The sequence below is a fragment of the Lissotriton helveticus genome, chromosome 8, assembly GCF_964261635.1.
Source record: "Lissotriton helveticus chromosome 8, aLisHel1.1, whole genome shotgun sequence".
NCBI classification, from domain to species: Eukaryota; Metazoa; Chordata; class Amphibia; order Caudata; family Salamandridae; genus Lissotriton; species Lissotriton helveticus.
In genome coordinates, this window is record NC_136069.1 from 855,449,104 (window position 1) to 855,475,666 (window position 26,563).

Consider the following 26,563-nt stretch of genomic DNA (forward strand, 5'->3'; position numbering starts at 1 on the left):
TAAAGGGCCAGGGCTTCTGTAACTCTCCCTCGCCCCAAAGAGCAACAGGTCTCCAAGGTCCAGCCCACGATTTAAACTGCTGGGTGGAGGCGGGAAGAGGACCAGCTGTGGCAGATCAAGCCGCACTGCACGCTGGTCCTCGCAGTCCCGCTGTGAGCCTGGATGTCGGTGTTCCACTCCGAAGTTCGGCGCTGGTCCGGTCAAACAGGTGATGACAACACTCCTTCACTAAGATGGGCACGAGCGGCTCCCGCGAAGCAGGGGCCGCGAGAAGTGGGCTTAAGTCCAAAACAAACAAGAGTTCCTTCCAAGGTAAAGGGCCAGGGCTTCTGCAACTCTCCCTCGCCCCAAGGTTTCCCTAGTCTTCATTGCATGATTTTTGCTGGCGTAAAAATGTCACTCATAGTAGTTGGAATGTCACTGATAATTTCACTGACATTTAAAAAATGTCACACATGGCAATCTGAAACCTTGGCAGCTATGAAAAAACTGTTGCCTCAAAAGGTTCACTTCGCCGCCGACCGGAGTACTATCCAGCCTCTGAATATCCTAATTTCAATAACGATGGGGGAAGGAGATCTCGATATGTGAAACTCCACTTAAAAAATTATATCTAAACACCCATGTTTCCCCAATCGTAACCAAATAATGCATAAGGAGACTCCTTATTAATGAGGAATATCACTCAAAAACGCCCGTATTCTAATACTATCCCAGCTATGCTTTTATTGCCTAAATATGCAAGATGAGCAATTTTTTACCTTAAAGTATCAGTGTGCATAGCGGCACGCCTTCTCAATCCCTTCCCTACTCCTGATAAAAGACGGGAGGTAACGCGGCCTCCAAAAGTCCCGCTTAACGCTGAGAGCCAATAATACAATAGTCTAGAAAGAACACGTAGATAATAAACGTCTATCATGAGGATAGAAGACGGCCAGAGAGGTGAATATTTCTACGGTCCCTCATCGCCACATACCTGCTCATTTAATACCAACGGTCTAGGGGCAGGCGCCTCCGGATGCAATCCGAAGATTTTTTACAGCAGACTTACTCGCCTCAATAAAGGGCCTGAAATACACCTGAGCTGCCCTCAGGGACCCGGATATTATTCCATCTATATCGCTGAAAGCTGTCTAGTACAATGCACGGCATGCACCAGCCACCATGTTGAGAGTAAAACCGTGACATGCGCTTATCTGTAATCTCAGTCCAATGGGAATTAAATATAGCCGAACCCCATATAATCAGCCAAAATGCAGAGTGCAAATGCAAAAAATATGTTCTCAGCGTCATATATAACCCCAATCAATAATGATCGGCACTACACATACATTTAGTAGCACATCAGGCCACCTAGATCGTTGTTATTATTTTTTTTAAACTCACAATATTGTACATCCATAAAAAAAACCTTAAGAACTTATAATATTAGCCAATAAGACTACACATTGATTACGGTGATGAAAAAAACCCTGCAGTGTGAGCTCACACCAAATTGTAACATAGGGCACTGCTAATATGGACATCCTTGCAAGACTAACCACAATCAATGAAGATGTTATGACCATCCTGAAAAACGGGAAGAGCCACAGCGGAAAGGCTAATAATACATTTTTTCCATTTGGACCCATGGTTTGTGTGCCAGAGTGTAATTCTAGTCAAGTGCTGACCAGAGATGAGCCACTTGAACATAGACCCCCCTCAATCCCGGGAATGCCAGGTTCCTCTCCAAGAGGGGTCAAAACAGTTTTGCCTGTGTAACTCTAGGTATTTTTATGTACCCAGACTAATTTTAGTATTTTTTCTTGAATGTGTGTCATGGTCTTAGCGGAGAAACGGAGCGGCAGAGTATTGGCAACACAAAGTACGACCTGAACAAAATTTGTCTTCAGACTAACTATTCATCCAAATCTCAAGCTTTAGCCAACCTTACATATCTTTGAACATGCAGAAAAAGAACAGGGGGAATACTGTAAGCATATAAGTATCTAGCTATGGCTAGTAAAAATACTCCTAGATATTTGATTGAGAATTCTGTGTAAGAAAAATCTGCTGTTCTGATCCATTGTTTTGTATGTTGGTGTAGATTTGCTATACCCAAGACCTGAGATTTAGAATAATTAATGAGACTTCAGTTCTCAAAATCTATTTGTTTGGCCTGATGGGGAAGCAACAGCGTTCAAGTTCACTAATAAAACGGAATGTTGTTGGTGAATTAAGCCACTTTATGTTCTGTCTCACGAACTCGTTCCTCCTTAATTTCTGGATTTCCTGAAATCCTCTCCATTTAAAGTATGAACATCAATGGGGACAGGGAGCACCCCTGCCTCACTACACTGGATACTGGGATCACTGTGGGGAGGTCTCCATTTTTATTTTGATGCAGGGATTGCAATACAGAGCCTGGATATAAGTTTTCATTTGTGTCTAGATGGCTAGTCTTTTTAGTAGTTCAAAAAGGTAAGATCAATAAACCTTGTCAAAAGAACAACTCCACGTCGAATGAGACAAGTAGTGCAGGCTGGGGATTTTGTTTGTTGAAACCTCGATGAGACGTAGACCAATCTTGAATTGTCCCCGGCCCAGTAGTGTTTGGTAAACCCAGATTGATGGAGCCCTATCAGCCTGAGCTAAACCAAGTGAAGTTATATGCTAGGATGCAGCAAATCACAATTTAAATGTGTATTAGTGTGGTTAGACCCACAATCTGTGGGGTCTGTGTCACTTTTAAGGAGCAGGTGTTGGTGCCAGGTCAACACAAAATCAGTAATTGACAGTAAGTTCAGAAAATAATTCAATGCCTTACTCAGGGTGTCTAACAATAGGGCTAAGTATGCCTAATAACATGAGGTTGGGGAGTCGCTGGACTCTGGCGCCTTGTTGTATCCCGAATGTTTTCTATTGTTATCAGTTCTTCAAGCTCCTCTAAACCAATCTGCCAATTCGGAGATCAGGAGAAGTATATTCCAGTAAGTGGCCATCTTGCGTTGAGAATCTGATTGTTGCCAGGTAAAAAGTGCATCTGTTACCTTCATTATCTATTATTTCCCTAATGTGGTAACAGGTTTTCATTTGTTTCAATTTGCTTTGTCGCCGTTTTGTTAGTATTCTTGCTTAATGTAGGACAGCTTTTGGGCTGCTTCTTTAATTTCCTATTGCTGAAGCTCTCCCCTGTTTCTACAGAGCTCCAAGGCCATGTAAGTGATTCCCCTTTGTTTATTTTGTTGTTCAGTCTGAGCAACCTGCACTTTTAGGCTCTCACTTTTTCTTTGGGTAGACGCTCAAAGGTAGCTGAGTGAGAAATTAATTTGCCCCCAATTACCGCCTTAGCGGCATCCCTTAGGGTATCCACCACTACCTTCTAAATTTCTCTCAATCACATCTTTTATATTTTTCCATATTTTCAGGTCACAAAAAGCTATTTCATTAGGTACCATGGTGGGGCCTGGTTTATGTGGGAGTAGTGTGGAACTCTGCAGAAATAGTGGGGCATGACCTGACAGAGACCTGACATCTATGGTTGAGTCAAGAACATAGTGCTATAGATCTCTAGAAAGCAGGAAAAATCAATATGGGAGTATGACCCATGGAGTGCAGAGAAGAATGTAAAGGTTTGTTCCTAGGTGTGCTGGTGTTTCCAGATATCAATTAAGTCTGGATCATTGAGAGCCTCCCCTAGTGCTGGAGAAGTTGTGGAGACAGAGGACCCTGAATAGGATCTGTCAATTTGGATTTATGGCACAATATTGAAATTGCCTCCCATTTTATAGCTCTCTGTAGGAAATGTGATCTTCTGGAAAACAGGAAAGCGAAAAATACTTCTTCATTGTCATTAGGAACATAGATAGACATAATAGTGCTGGTGGCCTGTCCCAATTTAGCTCCAATCCCCACATCCCTTCCCGCTTTCTCCGTGGATTTTCCTTCCAGACTAATGCCAGTTCTCCTTTGAAGGTGGACAGCCACCACCTGGGATTTGGGTTTGTATGTAAATGGAATTGTGTTGGGAACTAATAGGGTCTCAGATGTTGGATGACACTATTTATCAAGTGGGTATCTTATAATAAGGCCACGTAAACCACGTTCCTTGGAAGCTATTGGAGTTTAGCTTGCATTTCCACTGGGCAATTGAGGCCCTGAACTGATATCAAGGACATATTTAATAGTGTCATCATTGTTCTGTGACAGACCTGACTGACGGGGCTGCCCAACCAAATTGCCATAAAACTGCTAACAGACTGTATAGTGAATATTTCCCATATTTCGGATATCTTAAATTGTATGTGCTCATAAGTGTGCGATCTGTCATATTATTCCCAGTTCTCTGGATGACCCTTCCCCCCATGTACTGTAATACAACATCAAAAAATCAACATGGCAAACTTTCAAATCCATGATACAATTGTTGACACCAGCACGGATGAACTGTCCAAATATTTCGTAGCACCCTGATTTCCAAACAACAAGTTACCAAATAACAATATTTAGAGTCAATTGACTAAAATTGGCCCTAGCTCCATTAGGTTTGGTGAGGCCCCCGCCATCCTGACTTCCTAAAAGTACAAGTGGGCCATACCAAATGATGGATAGCAAACCTCAGATGAACGTAATCTATCTCACACTCCACTTGGGAAGGAGTCCCTATGGTGGTCAGTTTTGTCATGCTTTCAGCTGTGATGTTGATCTTCTCTGTGTGCCTTTGAAGATTGAGGGATATGCCATGCATTTTTGGTTGCAATGATAAATAGTGGCCCTGTTTCTATCTCTGACGTTGGTTCTTGTTATCTAGCTTCACTCAAGATCTTATCTTTCTCTTGAAACTAATAGGCGTGAGTTAAGACTTTGTGTGTTAGGATCCTGCACTGCTGAAAAGTTGAGATCACACTTTGCACGCGATTGAGGAGAATGGGATGGCTGTCTTGGCAATTAAAGGATTTGGGAAAATGAAGCCTGGACATAAGATTTGAGTACGTGGTAAGCCACGTTTTTGTCTATTCTTTGAAGACATACATTGCTGCGTCTCACTGTGTTTTCAAGACCATTCACTTTTTCAAGCATTGTTATTTATTGTTGCATGAGGGAATTGAGCATAGTTGCTTGTTCATCCTGATTTTGTGCTTGTTCTGCAAGAGAGCCCTTCATATTTTCTAGTCGCCACTCTGAGTGCAAAAAAACGATGGATTTAGGCCCAGATCCTTGTACTGGATTGAATGTATGACATTGTTCTACATTCTGTCCATCAACTGTGTTTTTTGCAATTTTCACCCCGAGTGGGCTGGGTATGCTCAGACGTGAGTCCCAGGCTCTCCACACCACTGGAGTCAAGCTATCCAGGCTGAAGAAGGCTGATAGCCAGAAACCGGTCCTTGGATGCTTGATTCCGGTCTGGGAAAGACATGGCTTGGTAGTTCGGACTGGACTGTTCCCATGAGGCACAGGGTCAGAGCTGATTTGCATATAGCCAGTGTCTAACCCAGGGTGGTGTGGAGTGCAAAAAAACGATGGATGTAGGCCCAGATCCTTGTACTGGGGTGAATGTATGACATTGTTCTACATTCCGTCCATCAACTGTGTTTTTTGCAATTTTCACCCCGAGTGGGCTGGGTATGCTCAGACGTGAGTCCCAGGCTCTCCACACCACTGGAGTCAAGCTATCCAGGCTGATGAAGGCTGATAGCCAGAAACCGGTCCTTGGATGCTTGAGTCCAGTCTGGGAAAGACATGGCTTGGTAGTTCGGACTGGACTGTTCCCATGAGGCACAGGGTCAGAGCTGATTTGCATATAGCCAGTGTCTAACCCAGGGTGTTGTGGAGTGCAAAAAAACGATGGATTTAGGCCTAGATCCTTGTACTGGGGTGAATGTATGACATTGTTCTACATTCTGTCCATCAACTGTGTTTTTTGCAATTTTCACCCCGAGTGGGCTGGGTATGCTCAGACGTGAGTCCCAGGCTCTCCACACCACTGGAGTCAAGCTATCCAGGCTGATGAAGGCTGATAGCCAGAAACCGGTCCTTGGATGCTTGATTCCGGTCTGGGAAAGACATGGCTTGGTAGTTCGGACTGGACTGTTCCCATGAGGCACAGGGTCAGAGCTGATTTCATATAGCCAGTGTCTAACCCAGGGTGGTGTGGAGTGCAAAAAAACGATGGATTTAGGCCTAGATCCTTGTACTGGGGTGAATGTATGACATTGTTCTACATTCTGTCCATCAACTGTGTTTTTTGTAATTTTCACCCCGAGTGGGCTGGGTATGATCAGACGTGAGTCCCAGGCTCTCCACACCACTGGAGTCAAGCTATCCAGGCTGATGAAGGCTGATAGCCAGAAACCGGTCCTTGGATACTTGATTCCGGTCTGGGAAAGACATGGCTTGGTAGTTCGGACTGGACTGTTCCCATGAGGCACAGGGTCAGAGCTGATTTCATATAGCCAGTGTCTAACCCAGGGTGGTGTGGAGTGCAAAAAAACGATGGATTTAGGCCCAGATCCTTGTACTGGGGTGAATGTATGACATTGTTCTACATTCTGTCCATCAACTGTGTTTTTTGCAATTTTCACCCCGAGTGGGCTGGGCATGCTCAGACGTGAGTCCCAGGCTCTCCACACCACTGGAGTCAAGCTATCCAGGCTGATGAAGGCTGATAGCCAGAAACCGGTCCTTGGATGCTTGATTCCGGTCTGGGAAAGACATGGCTTGGTAGTTCGGACTGGACTGTTACCATGAGGCACAGGGTCAGAGCTGATTTGCATATAGCCAGTGTCTAACCCAGGGTGGTGTGGAGTGCAAAAAAACGATGGATTTAGGCCCAGATCCTTGTACTGGGGTGAATGTATGACATTGTTCTACATTCTGTCCATCAACTGTGTTTTTTGCAATTTTCACCCAGAGTGGGCTGGGTATGCTCAGACGTGAGTCCCAGGCTCTCCACACCACTGGAGTCAAGCTATCCAGGCTGATGAAGGCTGATAGCCAGAAACCGGTCCTTGGATGCTTGATTCCGCTCTGGGAAAGACATGGCTTGGTAGTTCGGACTGGACTGTTCCCATGAGGCACAGGGTCAGAGCTGATTTGCATATAGCCAGTGTCTAACCCAGGGTGGTGTGGAGTGCAAAAAAACGATGGATTTAGGCCCAGATCCTTGTACTGGGGTGAATGTATGACATTGTTCTACATTCTGTCCATCAACTGTGTTTTTTGCAATTTTCACCCCGAGTGGGCTGGGTATGCTAAGACGTGAGTCCCAGGCTCTCCACACCACTGGAGTCAAGCTATCCAGGCTGATGAAGGCTGATATCCAGAAACCGGTCCTTGGATGCTTGATTCCGGTCTGGGAAAGACATGGCTTGGTAGTTCGGACTGGACTGTTCCCATGAGGCACAGGGTCAGAGCTGATTTGCATATAGCCAGTGTCTAACCCAGGGTGGTGTGGAGTGCAAAAAACGATGGATTTAGGCCTAGATCCTTGTACTTGGGTGAATGTATGACATTGTTCTACATTCTGTTCATCAACTGTGTTTTTTGCAATTTTCACCCCGAGTGGGCTGGGTATGCTCAGACGTGAGTCCCAGGCTCTCCACACCACTGGAGTCAAGCTATGCCAGGCTGATGAAGGCTGATAGCCAGAAACCGGTCCTTGGATGCTTGATTCCGGTCTGGGAAAGACATGGCTTGGTAGTTCGGACTGGACTGTTCCCATGAGGCACAGGGTCAGAGCTGATTTGCATATAGCCAGTGTCTAACCCAGGGTGGTGTGGAGTGCAAAAAAACGATGGATTTAGGCCCAGATCCTTGCACGGGGGTGAATGTATGACGTTGTTCTACATTCTGTCCATCAACTGTGTTTTTTGCAATTTTCACCCCGAGTGGGCTGGGTATGCTCAGACGTGAGTCCCAGGCTCTCCACACCACTGGAGTCAAGCTATCCAGGCTGATGAAGGCTGATAGCCAGAAACCGGTCCTTGGATGCTTGATTCCGGTCTGGGAAAGACATGGCTTGGTTGTTCGGACTGGACTGTTCCCATGAGGCACAGGGTCAGATCTGATTTGCATATAGCCAGTGTCTAACCCAGGGTGGTGTGGAGTGCAAAAAATCGATGGATTTAGGCCCAGATCCTTGTACTGGGGTGAATGTATGACATTGTTCTACATTCTGTCCATCAACTGTGTTTTTTGCAATTTTCACCCCGAGTGGGCTGGGTATGCTCAGACGTGAGTCCCAGGCTCTCCACACCACTGGAGTCAAGCTATCCAGGCTGATGAAGGCTGATAGCCAGAAACCGGTCCTTGGATGCTTGATTCCGGTCTGGGAAAGACATGGCTTGGTAGTTCGGACTGGACTGTTCCCATGAGGCACAGGGTCAGAGCTGATTTGCATATAGCCAGTGTCTAACCCAGGGTGGTGTGGAGTGCAAAAAACGATGGATTTAGGCCTAGATCCTTGTACTGGGGTGAATGTATGACATTGTTCTACATTCTGTCCATCAACTGTGTTTTTTGCAATTTTCACCCCGAGTGGGCTGGGTATGCTCAGACGTGAGTCCCAGGCTCTCCACACCACTGGAGTCAAGCTATCCAGGCTGATGAAGGCTGATAGCCAGAAACCGGTCCTTGGATGCTTGATTCCGGTCTGGGAAAGACATGGCTTGGTAGTTCGGACTGGACTGTTCCCATGAGGCACAGGGTCAGAGCTGATTTGCATATAGCCAGTGTCTAACCCAGGGTGGTGTGGAGTGCAAAAAACGATGGATTTAGGCCTAGATCCTTGTACTGGGGTGAATGTATGATATTGTTCTACATTCTGTCCATCAACTGTGTTTTTTGCAATTTTCACCCCGAGTGGGCTGGGTATGCTCAGACGTGAGTCCCAGGCTCTCCACACCACTGGAGTCAAGCTATCCAGGCTGATGAAGGCTGATAGCCAGAAACCGGTCCTTGGATGCTTGATTCCGGTCTGGAAAAGACATGGCTTGGTAGTTCGGACTGGACTGTTCCCATGAGGCACAGGGTCAGAGCTGATTTGCATATAGCCAGTGTCTAACCCAGGGTGGTGTGGAGTGCAAAAAAACGATGGATTTAGGCCCAGATCCTTGCACGGGGGTGAATGTATGACATTGTTCTACATTCTGTCCATCAACTGTGTTTTTTGCAATTTTCACCCCGAGTGGGCTGGGTATGCTCAGACGTGAGTCCCAGGCTCTCCACACCACTGGAGTCAAGCTATCCAGGCTGATGAAGGCTGATAGCCAGAAATCGGTCCTTGGATGCTTGATTCCGGTCTGGGAAAGACATGGCTTGGTAGTTCGGACTGGACTGTTCCCATGAGGCACAGGGTCAGAGCTGATTTGCATATAGCCAGTGTCTAACCCAGGGTGGTGTGGAGTGCAAAGAAACGATGGATTTAGGCCCAGATCCTTGTACTGGGGTGAATGTATGACATTGTTCTACATTCTGTCCATCAACTGTGTTTTTTGCAATTTTCACCCCGAGTGGGCTGGGTATGCTCAGACGTGAGTCCCAGGCTCTCCACACCACTGGAGTCAAGCTATCCAGGCTGATGAAGGTTGATAGCCAGAAACCGGTCCTTGGATGCTTCATTCCGGTCTGGGAAAGACATGGCTTGGTAGTTTGGACTGGACTGTTCCCATGAGGCACAGGGTCAGAGCTGATTTCATATAGCCAGTGTCTAACCCAGGGTGGTGTGGAGTGCAAAAAACGATGGATTTAGGCCCAGATCCTTGTACTGGGGTGAATGTATGACATTGTTCTACATTCTGTCCATCAACTGTGTTTTTTGCAATTTTCACCCCGAGTGGGCTGGGTATGCTAAGACGTGAGTCCCAGGCTCTCCACACCACTGGAGTCAAGCTATCCAGGCTGATGAAGGCTGATAGCCAGAAACCGGTCCTTGGATGCTTGATTCCGGTCTGGGAAAGACATGGCTTGGTAGTTCGGACTGGACTGTTACCATGAGGCACAGGCTCAGAGCTGATTTGCATATAGCCAGTGTCTAACCCAGGGTGGTGTGGAGTGCAAAAAAACGATGGATTTAGGCCCAGATCCTTGTACTGGGGTGAATGTATGACATTGTTCTACATTCTGTCCATCAACTGTGTTTTTTGCAATTTTCACCCCGAGTGGGCTGGGTATGCTAAGACGTGAGTCCCAGGCTCTCCACACCACTGGAGTCAAGCTATCCAGGCTGATGAAGGCTGATAGCCAGAAACTGGTCCTTGGATGCTTGATTCCGGTCTGGGAAAGACATGGCTTGGCAGTTCGGACTGGACTGTTCCCATGAGGCACAGGCTCAGAGCTGATTTGCATATAGCCAGTGTCTAACCCAGGGTGGTGTGGAGTGCAAAGAAACGATGGATTTAGGCCCAGATCCTTGTACTGGGGTGAATGTATGACATTGTTCTACATTCTGTCAATCAACTGTCTTTTTTGCAATTTTCACCCCGAGTGGGCTGGGTATGCTCAGACGTGAGTCCCAGGCTCTCCACACCACTGGAGTCAAGCTATCCAGGCTGATGAAGGCTGATAGCCAGGAACCGGTCCTTGGATGCTTCATTCCGGTCTGGGAAAGACATGGCTTGGTAGTTCGGACTGGACTGTTCCCATGAGGCACAGGCTCAGAGCTGATTTGCATATAGCCAGTGTCTAACCCAGGGTGGTGTGGAGTGCAAAAAAACGATGGATTTAGGCCCAGATCCTTGCACGGGGGTGAATGTATGACATTGTTCTACATTCTGTCCATCAACTGTGTTTTTTGCAATTTTCACCCCGAGTGGGCTGGGTATGCTCAGACGTGAGTCCCAGGCTCTCCACACCACTGGAGTCAAGCTATCCAGGCTGATGAAGGCTGATAGCCAGAAACCGGTCCTTGGATGCTTGATTCCGGTCTGGGAAAGACATGGCTTGGTAGTTCGGACTGGACTGTTACCATGAGGCACAGGGTCAGAGCAGATTTGCATATAGCCAGTGTCTAACCCAGGGTGGTGTGGAGTGCAAACAAACGATGGATTTAGGCCCAGATCCTTGTACTGGGGTGAATGTATGACATTGTTCTACATTCTGTCCATCAACTGTGTTTTTTGCAATTTTCACCCCGAGTGGGCTGGGTATGCTAAGACGTGAGTCCCAGGCTCTCCACACCACTGGAGTCAAGCTATCCAGGCTGATGAAGGCTGATAGCCAGAAACTGGTCCTTGGATGCTTGATTCCGGTCTGGGAAAGACATGGCTTGGTAGTTCGGACTGGACTGTTCCCATGAGGCACAGGGTCAGAGCTGATTTGCATATAGCCAGTGTCTAACCCAGGGTGGTGTGGAGTGCAAAAAAACGATGGATTTAGGCCCAGATCCTTGTACTGGGGTAAATGTATGACATTGTTCTACATTCCGTCCATCAACTGTGTTTTTTGCAATTTTCACCCCGAGTGGGCTTGGTATGCTCAGACGTGAGTCCCAGGCTCTCCACACCACTGGAGTCAAGCTATCCAGGCTGATGAAGGCTGATAGCCAGAAACCGGTCCTTGGATGCTTGATTCCGGTCTGGGATAGACATGGCTTGGTAGTTCGGACTGGACTGTTCCCATGAGGCACAGGGTCAGAGCTGATTTGCATATAGCCTGTGTCTAACCCAGGGTGGTGTGGAGTGCAAAAAAACCGATGGATTTAGGCCCAGATCCTTGTACTGGGGTGAATGTATGACATTGTTCTACATTCTGTCCATCAACTGTGTTTTTTGCAATTTTCACCCCGAGTGGGCTGGGTATGCTCAGACGTGAGTCCCAGGCTCTCCACACCACTGGAGTCAAGCTATCCAGGCTGATGAAGGCTGATAGCCAGAAACCGGTCCTTGGATGCTTGATTCCGGTCTGGGAAAGACATGGCTTGGTAGTTCGGACTGGACTGTTCCCATGAGGCACAGGGTCAGAGCTGATTTGCATATAGCCAGTGTCTAACCCAGGGTGGTGTGGAGTGCAAAAAAACGATGGATTTAGGCCCAGATCCTTGTACTGGGGTGAATGTATGACATTGTTCTACATTCTGTCCATCAACTCTGTTTTTTGCAATTTTCACCCCGAGTGGGCTGGGTATGCTCAGACGTGAGTCCCAGGCTCTCCACACCACTGGAGTCAAGCTATCCAGGCTGATGAAGGCTGATAGCCAGAAACCGGTCCTTGGATGCTTGATTCCGGTTTGGGAAAGACATGGCTTGGTAGTTCGGACTGGACTGTTCCCATGAGGCACAGGGTCAGAGCTGATTTGCATATAGCCAGTGTCTAACCCAGGGTGGTGTGGAGTGCAAAAAAACGATGGATTTAGGCCCAGATCCTTGTACTGGGGTGAATGTATGACATTGTTCTACATTCTGTCCATCAACTGTGCTTTTTGCAATTTTTACCCCGAGTGGGCTGGGTATGCTCAGACGTTAGTCCCAGGCTCTCCACACCACTGGAGTCAAGCTATCCAGGCTGATGAAGGCTGATAGCCAGAAACCGGTCCTTGGATGCTTGATTCCGGTCTGGGAAAGACATGGCTTGGTAGTTCGGACTGGACTGTTCCCATGAGGCACAGGGTCAGAGCTGATTTGCATATAGCCAGTGTCTAACCCAGGGTGGTGTGGAGTGCAAAAAAACGATGGATTTAGGCCCAGATCCTTGTACTGGGGTGAATGTATGACATTGTTCTACATTCTGTCCATCAACTGTGTTTTTTGCAATTTTCACCCCGAGTGGGCTGGGTATGCTCAGACGTGAGTCCCAGGCTCTCCACACCACTGGAGTCAAGCTATCCAGGCTGATGAAGGCTGATAGCCAGAAACCGGTCCTTGGATGCTTGATTCCGGTCTGGGGAAGACATGGCTTGGTAGTTCGGACTGGACTGTTCCCATGAGGCACAGGGTCAGGGCTGATTTCATATAGCCAGTGTCTAACCCAGGGTGGTGTGGAGTGCAAAAAAACGATGGATTTAGGCCCAGATCCTTATACTCGGGGTGAATGTATGACATTGTTCTACATTCTGTCCATCAACTGTGTTTTTTGCAATTTTCACCCCGAGTGGGCTGGGCATGCTCAGACGTGAGTCCCAGGCTCTCCACACCACTGGAGTCAAGCTATCCAGGCTGATGAAGGCTGATAGCCAGAAACCGGTCCTTGGATGCTTGATTCCGGTCTGGGAAAGACATGGCTTGGTAGTTCGGACTGGACTGTTACCATTAGGCACAGGGTCAGAGCTGATTTGCATATAGCCAGTGTCTAACCCAGGGTGGTGTGGAGTGCAAAAAAACGATGGATTTAGGCCCAGATCCTTGTACTGGGGTAAATGTATGACATTGTTCTACATTCTGTCCATCAACTGTGTTTTTTGTAATTTTCACCCCGAGTGGGCTGGGTATGCTCAGACGTGAGTCCCAGGCTCTCCACACCACTGGAGTCAAGCTATCCAGGCTGATGAAGGCTGATAGCCAGAAACCGGTCCTTGGATGCTTGATTCCGGTCTGGGAAAGACATGGCTTGGTAGTTCGGACTGGACTGTTCCCATGAGGCACAGGGTCAGAGCTGATTTGCATATAGCCAGTGTCTAACCCAGGGTGGTGTGGAGTGCAAAAAAATGATGGATTTAGGCCCAGATCCTTGTACTGGGGTGAATGTATGACATTGTTCTACATTCTGTCTATCAACTGTGTTTTTTGCAATTTTCACCCAGAGTGGGCTGGGTATGCTCAGACGTGAGTCCCAGGCTCTCCACACCACTGGAGTCAAGCTATCCAGGCTGATGAAGGCTGATAGCCAGAAACCGGTCCTTGGATGCTTGATTCCGGTCTGGGAAAGACATGGCTTGGTAGTTCGGACTGGACTGTTTCCATGAGGCACAGGGTCAGAGCTGATTTGCATATAGCCTGTGTCTAACCCAGGGTGGTGTGGAGTGCAAAAAAAACGATGGATTTAGGCCCAGATCCTTGTACTGGGGTGAATGTATGACATTGTTCTACATTCTGTCCATCAACTGTGTTTTTTGCAATTTTCACCCCGAGTGGGCTGGGTATGCTCAGACGTGAGTCCGAGGCTCTCCACACCACTGGAGTCAAGCTATCCAGGCTGATGAAGGCTGATAGCCAGAAACCGGTCCTTGGATGCTTGATTCCGGTCTGGGAAAGACATGGCTTGGTAGTTCGGACTGGACTGTTCCCATGAGGCACAGGGTCAGAGTTGATTTGCATATAGCCAGTGTCTAACCCAGGGTGGTGTGGAGTGCAAAAAAATGATGGATTTAGGCCCAGATCCTTGTACTGGGGTGAATGTATGACATTGTTCTACATTCTGTCTATCAACTGTGTTTTTTGCAATTTTCACCCAGAGTGGGCTGGGTATGCTCAGACGTGAGTCCCAGGCTCTCCACACCACTGGAGTCAAGCTATCCAGGCTGATGAAGGCTGATAGCCAGAAACCGGTCCTTGGATGCTTGATTCCGGTCTGGGAAAGACATGGCTTGGTAGTTCGGACTGGACTGTTTCCATGAGGCACAGGGTCAGAGCTGATTTGCATATAGCCTGTGTCTAACCCAGGGTGGTGTGGAGTGCAAAAAAAACGATGGATTTAGGCCCAGATCCTTGTACTGGGGTGAATGTATGACATTGTTCTACATTCTGTCCATCAACTGTGTTTTTTGCAATTTTCACCCCGAGTGGGCTGGGTATGCTCAGACGTGAGTCCCAGGCTCTCCACACCACTGGAGTCAAGCTATCCAGGCTGATGAAGGCTGATAGCCAGAAACCGGTCCTTGGATGCTTGATTCCGGTCTGGGAAAGACATGGCTTGGTAGTTCGGACTGGACTGTTCCCATGAGGCACAGGGTCAGAGCTGATTTGCATATAGCCAGTGTCTAACCCAGGGTGGTGTGGAGTGCAAAAAAACGATGGATTTAGGCCCAGATCCTTGTACTGGGGTGAATGTATGACATTGTTCTACATTCTGTCCATCAACTCTGTTTTTTGCAATTTTCACCCCGAGTGGGCTGGGTATGCTCAGACGTGAGTCCCAGGCTCTCCACACCACTGGAGTCAAGCTATCCAGGCTGATGAAGGCTGATAGCCAGAAACCGGTCCTTGGATGCTTGATTCCGGTTTGGGAAAGACATGGCTTGGTAGTTCGGACTGGACTGTTCCCATGAGGCACAGGGTCAGAGCTGATTTGCATATAGCCAGTGTCTAACCCAGGGTGGTGTGGAGTGCAAAAAAACGATGGATTTAGGCCCAGATCCTTGTACTGGGGTGAATGTATGACATTGTTCTACATTCTGTCCATCAACTGTGCTTTTTGCAATTTTTACCCCGAGTGGGCTGGGTATGCTCAGACGTTAGTCCCAGGCTCTCCACACCACTGGAGTCAAGCTATCCAGGCTGATGAAGGCTGATAGCCAGAAACCGGTCCTTGGATGCTTGATTCCGGTCTGGGAAAGACATGGCTTGGTAGTTCGGACTGGACTGTTCCCATGAGGCACAGGGTCAGAGCTGATTTGCATATAGCCAGTGTCTAACCCAGGGTGGTGTGGAGTGCAAAAAAACGATGGATTTAGGCCCAGATCCTTGTACTGGGGTGAATGTATGACATTGTTCTACATTCTGTCCATCAACTGTGTTTTTTGCAATTTTCACCCCGAGTGGGCTGGGTATGCTCAGACGTGAGTCCCAGGCTCTCCACACCACTGGAGTCAAGCTATCCAGGCTGATGAAGGCTGATAGCCAGAAACCGGTCCTTGGATGCTTGATTCCGGTCTGGGGAAGACATGGCTTGGTAGTTCGGACTGGACTGTTCCCATGAGGCACAGGGTCAGGGCTGATTTCATATAGCCAGTGTCTAACCCAGGGTGGTGTGGAGTGCAAAAAAACGATGGATTTAGGCCCAGATCCTTATACTCGGGGTGAATGTATGACATTGTTCTACATTCTGTCCATCAACTGTGTTTTTTGCAATTTTCACCCCGAGTGGGCTGGGCATGCTCAGACGTGAGTCCCAGGCTCTCCACACCACTGGAGTCAAGCTATCCAGGCTGATGAAGGCTGATAGCCAGAAACCGGTCCTTGGATGCTTGATTCCGGTCTGGGAAAGACATGGCTTGGTAGTTCGGACTGGACTGTTACCATTAGGCACAGGGTCAGAGCTGATTTGCATATAGCCAGTGTCTAACCCAGGGTGGTGTGGAGTGCAAAAAAACGATGGATTTAGGCCCAGATCCTTGTACTGGGGTAAATGTATGACATTGTTCTACATTCTGTCCATCAACTGTGTTTTTTGTAATTTTCACCCCGAGTGGGCTGGGTATGCTCAGACGTGAGTCCCAGGCTCTCCACACCACTGGAGTCAAGCTATCCAGGCTGATGAAGGCTGATAGCCAGAAACCGGTCCTTGGATGCTTGATTCCGGTCTGGGAAAGACATGGCTTGGTAGTTCGGACTGGACTGTTCCCATGAGGCACAGGGTCAGAGCTGATTTGCATATAGCCAGTGTCTAACCCAGGGTGGTGTGGAGTGCAAAAAAATGATGGATTTAGGCCCAGATCCTTGTACTGGGGTGAATGTATGACATTGTTCTACATTCTGTCTATCAACTGTGTTTTTTGCAATTTTCACCCAGAGTGGGCTGGGTATGCTCAGACGTGAGTCCCAGGCTCTCCACACCACTGGAGTCAAGCTATCCAGGCTGATGAAGGCTGATAGCCAGAAACCGGTCCTTGGATGCTTGATTCCGGTCTGGGAAAGACATGGCTTGGTAGTTCGGACTGGACTGTTTCCATGAGGCACAGGGTCAGAGCTGATTTGCATATAGCCTGTGTCTAACCCAGGGTGGTGTGGAGTGCAAAAAAAACGATGGATTTAGGCCCAGATCCTTGTACTGGGGTGAATGTATGACATTGTTCTACATTCTGTCCATCAACTGTGTTTTTTGCAATTTTCACCCCGAGTGGGCTGGGTATGCTCAGACGTGAGTCCGAGGCTCTCCACACCACTGGAGTCAAGCTATCCAGGCTGATGAAGGCTGATAGCCAGAAACCGGTCCTTGGATGCTTGATTCCGGTCTGGGAAAGACATGGCTTGGTAGTTCGGACTGGACTGTTCCCATGAGGCACAGGGTCAGAGTTGATTTGCATATAGCCAGTGTCTAACCCAGGGTGGTGTGGAGTGCAAAAAATCGATGGATTTAGGCCCAGATCCTTGTACTGGGGTGAATGTATGACATTGTTCTACATTCTGTCCATCAACTGTGTTTTTTGCACTTATCAGGACATAGTCATCTGTCTAATTCACCACTACTCTCCATATCAATGATAAAATAAGAGGTCCAGTTTTGCCCCCCTAGATAATCAACAGTGTCTCATCCACTAGGCCTGAGACCTCCGAACACCACCTTCGGTGGAAGGTGAAGTACTTCTGTATCAAGGAAAGGCACCCATGAGATCATTCATATCAGTTACCACATCCTATCAATAGTGTGAACTTGAAACCCATTCCCCAATCAAGTTGGGGCAAAGACCAACCTGCAGACAAACATTGACAATTTCGTTCAGGTCTTTGCGAGTATATCCAAAAGAATTAATTCAATCATGTGTGATAAAAACCAACTTAGCGTTCATCAAGGTTTCTGAACACACAGCAAAGTACATGTGTGTTAGTCCAAGTGTACATGATCAAACAATAACAGATTTAAGGGGGAATATTTCTCATTAGTTGATAACATGACCAACTCACCGCCATATAAAAAGTTATAGTAGCACTCAAGTTGCTAACACTGACATACTTTAAGTACAATTGAATCATTCAAACCACTATTGGTACTGTTAGGTAAGTCCAAGCATCTGTATGCTCAAATAGCCAATAAGATGCAGATGATGCCAACATTTGTATAGATCTTAACCACTTCAATGGCTTGTCAAAAGAAACTCTTCTCCATGCGTCCTTTCCCCATATAGTGCCATGCCAAAGGGGCAACTTCCACTTTGCTTTTATGTGGCTCCTATGTTGTCCAATATGCTGCTTGACCATCTCTGAGGTATGGCCTACATGTAGTTGATCTTAAGGACATTTGATAGCATAGAATGTGTTCTGGGTATTACATTTAGAAAAGGATTTCAAAGAATACAATCTTGATTCAGTTATCTTTACTTTGGTATTTGCAGTGTACTTACAGGTAATTGTCACATTTGAAGTGGCCCTGTATATTGGGCAACAACAACATTGTTTGTATGTCATTGTGAGTTTCCATCTCTCTATTAGCCTGCAACACAAACTCCCTCATGTTCCTGTTTATCTTAAAGGCAATAACGGATTCTCAGTACATGTCTCCTTAACCAGATGCCAGTATTTTTTGATAATCTTTTGAATTTCATTGATAGTCTGGTAGAAGTACTGACCATCACTACTCTGCGTTGTGTCTTATATTTGGTGTTGGGCACCAATAAATTCTCTCTAGTTCAAAACTGAACCCAATTTATCCCTCTAGAGATTATTTTTCAGGCGTACTCTCTCTCCAGTTATCTGGGTTTGAGTACTTCAGCCTCCCTGAAGTAATCAGCTTTAATAAAGCAACTTCTACGCATCCTCAAAAAGTGGCCATAGGGTAAGTTATCCCTAAGGGCACACAGATAATGACTCTTATATCTAAGTAAAGATTTGGTGACAGTTGGCCTTGTTACTATTTAGTGTAAAAAGTCCAGTCCTTGTGCTTAACTAAGAGGCCCAAATAGCTGATCTTAATTCTGCTATGACTGGCTGTAAGTTAAAGCTGTATGTCAAGCCAAATTATGAATTCCTTTTGTTCTCTTGCAGTACCATGCAACCATTAACACTGTCATATACTATATTCTCTAACAAACAGATTAGCTAAGTAGGGAGCAAAGCAAGCCCCCATCACAACTACTTTCAACTGATTGTAGATTTTTTTTTAACATAAAGCAGTTTCTTTCAAGTTCAATGTTTGCGAATTCCAGAGTCAATGCTGCAAGCAAGGTCTTGTTTGTATAGCTCTGAATACACCTACCTATTAATTAAATTGCCTCATCTTTGGAAATGTTGGTATACAAGGACTTGAAGTCCAAGGTCACCAAAATGTCAAGAGATTCATTGAAAGGTACCCCTTCCATGTCACCGATAAATTACATACTAACTCTGATAAAGAAGGTCATTTTTGGAACCTCATCCTTAATGTCAACATCTATGAACCTGCACTGTGGTTCCAGCACAGAGCCACAACCAGAGGAAATGGTCTGCAGGTTCAGAGATCCTTGCTCTAAGTCTGTTATCTGGTGCAAGCTGGACCTGGGGAGAGTACAAATTATTGGATTGCAACATGCCATGAGGCTGACTTTTCAGATTTCTCCCTGTTCCCAGCTATTGCAAAAAAATGTAGGAACTTTCCTCTCACTGCTAACTATATATGTGCCAGACTCAGAAGGGCAGTATGCGAATCTCTCTGCAATTATTGTTATGACAAGCACCTTGGATGTTTCTTGAGAAGCCTTGGGCTTTTGTGGTCCTGTCACTGGGAAGACCTGTCTCACCCACAATAGGAAGATCCACCCTGTTTGTAGTGGGGGGACTCATGATGAAGGCATCCACTGGGAGCCTGTACTATTACAGTTGTTCTTGCCTTCAAGTCACGATGTTAGCTACTGCGCCCATGGGTGGTATCGTGTCTCATTCCTCATGGAGCCAGTTCAGTCTCCTACTCATGTCTGCCGGTGCGGAAGGTGGCAGAGTCTAGTTTGGTCCTAGAGGTCAAGTACAAATATACTTTATTTGGCTACCAAAAGCCATAAAAAACACACAGTTAAAACATATAAAGACTTTAAAAGGGCAATCAATACATTAAAAACGAGAAGAGTGGTACAAATGTCAGCTACAAGGGTCCCCATCATGCACATATTACATATGCAACAATTAATCACTTTAATCAAATTGAAGTAAAAAAGGTTGTAAACATTCATCCAGATATCAGTACTCTTTAATACTCAGCAAGTAAAATACCATAGGAATAGATATTTGTTAAAAGACCCCATAATTAGACGTTTAAAAAAAATGCTAAAAGGAGTATAAAATGTTATAAACAAATTTCAGAAAGATAGTGTGCCGCTACTGCAGGGACATCTTCTTCCTAGATCTCATTGCCCCAAGCAGAAAGCTTGCAACCTCAAAGCACACCACAGAGGAGGGTAGCATTTGTAGAAATAACAGAGCAGGCCCTACTTGAACAAAGTGTGCCTCTCTCAATAGCGGCAATATACATTTCTTATGAAGGGGGAATAAAATTCATAGAAGAAGGAAAATGCAAAGTGTCCTGTTCCGAGAAATTATCGCAGGGCCACAGCTTTAGGGTGCCTGGCAGTGAAAACCCCTTTGGAAAGGCTAAACACCAAGGTACATGATTCAGCCGGAATCGAATTAAAACAAAACGATGTTGTAAAAGTGTTACTAGTGATAGATAGGGCTGTAGCTGTGGGTCAGACTTAGGGTGACATACCTTCTAACCATGGGCTTGGCTAATCCGAGGCCCTCCCTAGTCATCTGCTGCCTACCCATAAACTTTATTTTGATATCCTTGATTGCTGCCGGTCCTAAAGATCTTGGATTTCTATACATATCCGGACAGCCCAGCAGTGTCAATTGCTCCCTGATGTATTTTAGCCATGGAGTTTGAAGAGCCCCATCAAGGGCAATAAAATCCACAATGACCATCTGATTCAAGGTGGGATAATTACTTGACCAAATCGTCAACCAACACATCAGTGGTGCAACAGCAATATGATCTAAAATGTACCCCAAGCCAAGCTCCTAATATAAAATAAAGGTAAGGGTACTAGAGGGGTGAGCTAGGAGGCCATGCATACAATTGTTCTTGACCCCCTGAATAGTCCTCACAACCTTGTAACCCCATGCATCACACCCATATGTTGCCATAGAGGTCACTGGATGATATTATACAGTTTGGCCCAAGATTCAAGGGAGCAGTGCTCAAAGCTTGGGCGCTTGCTTGGATGTTCAGACCCTGCGCACTCAAGATGGCTGTGCAGAACAGTTGTTCAGGTGAGATGTGTGCACAGCCTATGTAAGTGGTCAAGTGGAGGGTAGAGCTCTGCTGATTAGAGTGGGGAGCCCAAAGGCCCGGCACCCACCAGGTGACCGTCGTCATCATGGTTGCTCTGTACAAGCCAGCTGCGGTGCTGGGTGCTACATGCCCAGGGCTCTCATGATATTTACCTCTCTTTGCAACGTCAGTTCACTCTCCCACTCAGGCCCACCTGCACTGCAGAGTATAGGCTCCATCTTAAATTCCAAAGATACTGATCCAATCTGCGTTTTCTGGTCCAGTTGAATCGGTAGGGTTGTTCACATCGCAGTGGCCATCTTAGATTTGCAGGCTAAGAGTGCTCAGAGTTTCAAAGTGGATTAATCATCCTGAGAGGATATTTAGGTTGCTGCTGTTGATGTTAATGCTGCTCCCCACCTTTAGGGCTTCATGATTGACATATTCATGCTCATTCCCTGTCAGCATGCATCGCTAAACAGGTGCAGCAGGGCCAGGAATACAGAACAGAGATGTTTCTTTGGGTATCTTCACTCTGGCCACACCCACTAAAACATTATCTTTTCACTTCATTTCATTTCATTTTCTTTTCTTTTATTATATTTTTGTGGGATAATTATGTTATTTAGGTTGTACTGAATATCACCCCAAAATTTGGGCTTTTTGAGTGTTTGCTCCTTTCTCAGTGATTGCCAGACAAGAGTCAGAATAGAAAAATGGATTCCCTCACAAAACAAGCTTTTTCAATACTGGTTGTTTGACTGTAATTGGAATGACAAATAGGACCCCCACCACGCAGCAATGTATGTACTTTACCCAAAGTTTAGTGGACTGGAGTCAGATTAGAAAATCACAACCTTCTTCAATGTATGCACTTTTCCCAATGTTTGTTGAACTGGGTTTGGAATGAATCTGACTAACCCCCCCCCACCCTATCAATAAATGCACTTTACCAATGTTTGTTAGACGAGAGTAAGAAAAGTAAATCTGATACTCCTATATATGCACTTCAATTACCATTTGTGGGTTTTGAGGTAGAATTGTAAATCTGACTTCTCCCATAGGTGCACTTTTCTGGAAGGTTTCTTAGACTGGAGTTAGAATAGTAAATCTGACCTTTCTGCCCAATGCATGCCCCAGAGGTGAACAAGCCAGAGAATTCATGGGAAAAGCGGAGCCAGCGTTTCAACTTAGCTCTGAGAGCCCAAACGCGAGCCAAGCCAACAAAAGAATAGTCTTGTGAAATCAGTGGTTCAATTAACAATAATACAGCAGCTGCAGTGACGGAATGGCCAGGGGAACTTAGGCCTCTGGAATCCTGTTATGGCTTCTAATCTCTAGGTGAAGGACCACTTTCCATGCTTGCAGCACAGCCCATGACACACGTACTATTCAATTGTGTGAATTCTACAATCTTAAAAACTTTAACAATATAAGTTGTGCATAATATGTAATGTAAAAATACATCAAGACTTTTTTATAGGAGAAAAAATATTTTACAAACTTTTATGTATTTTATTTATAATCTAATCAAAGAGCTATGCATTTCCCATAGTCAACATCATCTTGCATGCTAGGATAGCCAATCCACTAATTATAAGGCTAAGTTAAAACCACAAGTCCCAGAATGATCAGTGCTGTTTGTCAATAGCCAGGACTGGCTGAAAGTGTCACAGGAGTCATCCACATGATAACTTTATTCAGCGTTGGAATTGATATAATACACTGATTAAAGTCATTGAAAAAGCACATAATTCACATTTCTATTATAAAGCTGTCTAACACCCTTAGGCCATGTGCATGCTATATAAAAGTGCAGAAGTACGATATATTTATATATATATATATATATATATATTTTTTTTTTTCCAAAAGTTCGAAATCAACACAGCAAAGCTCACGCTGAAGACGAAAAGCGAGTAAAGCCACAAACTCTGTGCTTTCGTTTCAGTGCATTTTATTCGTGAAGAATAACAGCCCACCAGTCACCATGACGCGTTTCACCTCAGCCGAGGCTTGATCACATGTCATGCAGAGGAGAAAGGAAGTGACATAAATAGTGCAAGTGATCACATGATCAGTAGTAAATCCTTCACAAATTAAAGTGATATTCACCAATTTATAATAAAGGGCACAGTGCCCTGCAATCACATTATTCATATCCTTAGCTATCAACTCGAGTCATTTTATGTCAACATTTCATGTCTATATTGACTGCCGTTGTTATAATATTATGTGCAAAAGAGGCAAACAATTACAAAATCTCGGATTAATTCTAAAAAAGTCGTTTTTAAAAAAAAAGATCCTTAATTCATATATTTACAATACATAATTAGTTAAATGTCGTTTTCAATAAATATTATAGAAAACCATGAAAAAAGCCTCATGAATCCCAGAAAGAATTTCCATACATTCAAGTATTTCATAAAACTAGGATTCTACTATTCATAGATATTAATGCAGTAGTTGAGAATCGAATTAATGCGACAGCATAGTTAGAATAATACCCCAGTGGGTAAAGGCAATATGTACCATCTACAGAGAAATCTATAGCATATTCACTTGCTACATGCTACTTCCTTTGGGGTCGTTAATGTAAATGTAAATTTAAAGTCACAGTGCAACAAAAGAATTAAAATATTAATCATAAAATTTCATTCATATGCAGGCTGCCGAATGGGTTCATATAGATCTTATGGCAACTCATCGAGTACACTGTCCACCAGCAAAGTACAATAGAAGTTTCTTCACTAAATCATATACATGTGTACAGATCTTCACTACTGTTGAGCCCTCCAGGCTGCTTGCTATTAAGCTCGAGGATGTATCGGGTTTCTAAGAGACGCAGTTTGCCATCCCTATCTCCCCCCCTCCTCAATGGTAAGATAGAATCTACCAAATAATATTGCAGCAAGTCTGGGTTGCTCTGATGGCATTTCTCGAAGTGTCTCGCTACTGGGTAGGACTGATCTTTCCCTGAGATTGCACGCAGATGCTGTAGGATGCGCTTGTGGGCAGGAAGACGAGTACTACCAACATACTGTAAGCCACATGGGCACAGTAGTATATACACCACAAATTCGGTTTTACACCCCAGCTTTTGTTTAATAGCAATCGGTTTGTCTTGGAAGGGACTTACATAATGGGTTTTGTTAATAGCATGTTTACAGGCCTTGCAGATCTGGCATTTCTTGAAGCCTGTAATGCGTTCCCACCATTTCTTGGGAACGTCCAGAGTGTTACTTACAATAGCACTGCCTAGTGAGGGTGACTTTCTAAAAGTGATATCTGGTCTACTCTTCACTAGGTCACCAATCACTGGATCCCCTTGTACAAGGTTCCAGTTTTTGGAAAAGATCCTGCGAATCTCAGCATGTTGCTGACTGTATGTAACAATCGCCCTGCACTGCATTTTCTCATTAGTTTCAGCTGCAGTTTCAACTATAGTTATAGTGTCAGGACAACTTCCCAATGTCTGTTCTCGTGTCAGTTTAGTTGTTTTCCTTATAGCATCATCTATCATTTTGTGGCTATATCCTCTTTCCAAAAAACGCATTTTGCATAGATTTTGGGCCAGCTTACATTCATTTTCTGTGCTGCAGATGCGTTTTATTCGCAACATCTCCCCATAGGGGATGCTACGAATAAGATGGCGGGGATAATGGCTGGAGGCATGTAACAGGGTGTTACCTGCAGTTACCTTTCTGTGTAGTTTGGTCTCTATTCTGTTCTTTTCAACATAGACTTCCACATCCAGAAAATTTACTGAGTGATCACTCATAGTAGAGGTGAACTGTAGGTTTAAATTGTTTATATTCAGTTTTGCAACAAAGTCGACAGCACTTTCCATCGAACCCCTCCAGATAAAAAAAGGTCGTCTATATACCTGAGGTACAGTATTACATGCTGTTCGACGGTTGTTCTGTGCTGTCCCATCAGGGTCTGCTCCTCCCACAGCCCCATGTGCAAGCACGCGAAGCTGGGGGAGAAGCATGTATATATATATTTGTAAACAATTTGCTTAAAAGCAAAAGACGCACTCAGGAAGTACTGCAGCAAAAAGGTTTATTCTCCAGTTTACAAGCTACGCGTTTCGACAATGGTCTTGTCTTGATCACACGTGAAAAACCCCTGCAGGTCACGGCATAATATACACATTCATAAACATAGATGAGGAAAACCTTAAACAGTCATGTGCTGCTAAATCGTACAAGGAGCCGCCATCTTGGAGTGGAGTCATATGTATGTTCACAAACCCAGGGATTGTCTGGTAATGGTATAGAAACCACATTCCCCAATAGACTAACATTGCTAGTGTTAAAGCCCCCTGTAGGAGTATTATGGTACCAACCCAGTTAAAAGGGGTTGCGTGTTCCTAACAGTGTTTACTGTCGATCGGTCAAGTGCCCATTCTGAGTTACACAACTTGTATTCTCCATACACAGGAGGGCTTACCGGGTGTCAGAAGCGACGTACCCCTAATAAAGGGGGTTCGTGACAAAAGTCCCCATACGGCTAAGGATGATCGGGTACATTAGTACTTTTCAGCCGGTGTGGTCCGCTGAACCCGAGACGCCACCTGACTGGGGAGAAAGGATCCCGGAAGGACCCTCATGTTGCTTGGATATAGTGACTTCACGAACAGCGCATTCCAGTACTTACTTCAGGGAAGTGCGCCAAGGTGCTTTGTGGGACATGTTGGCTGGATGAAGGACCCAGGAATGCTGACATTTTTAATCACGAAAACATCAGGGAAGGAGAAGTGAAGCTGCAGGCACGGCCCACTGGGGGCAGTACTTACGTGTATGTACCTGCAGCATGTGAATTTGGAGCACCGAGTCTGGGAGCACCGAGTTCAGGAGAACTTCCCTACCTTCACAGTGCCTGCACCAATCGAAGCGGGGTACTGTGCCTTTTAAAAGTGGGCAGCAGGAAAATGTGAGGGAATATGGCATTTGAAAAAGGCACACCAGCCGAAACCAGTCATGCCGCTCCTGAGATGCCGCTCCTGAGCTGCTGTAATTAAATGAAGGTTTTCCTGTGGACCTGTGTGGACCTGTTTCTTTCTGCATAGAAAGTTTCTGGTATTATATATTGGTGCGGGCCACGCGCACCGTAAAGTCCCCTTCCTGAAGAAAGTTCAGTGTTTCCAGTGGCAAACTCTTTTGGTGTCTCTCAATGTGCTTGGGATCAACGCCGAACCGCCACCATTTACTGCAAGGCACAAGCTGTGTTAATTTGTGACCTCACAAACAGCGTATCACGAACGGGCGCATGCTGCCAAATTAGTGACTTCACGAACAGCGCATTCCAGTACTTACTTCAGGGAAGTGCGCCAAGGTGCTTTGTGGGACATGTTGGCTGGATGAAGGACCCAGGAACGCTGACATTTTTAATCACGAAAACATCGGGGAAGGAGAAGTGAAGCTGCAGGCACGGCCCACTGGGGGCAGTACTTACGTGTATGTACCTGCAGCAT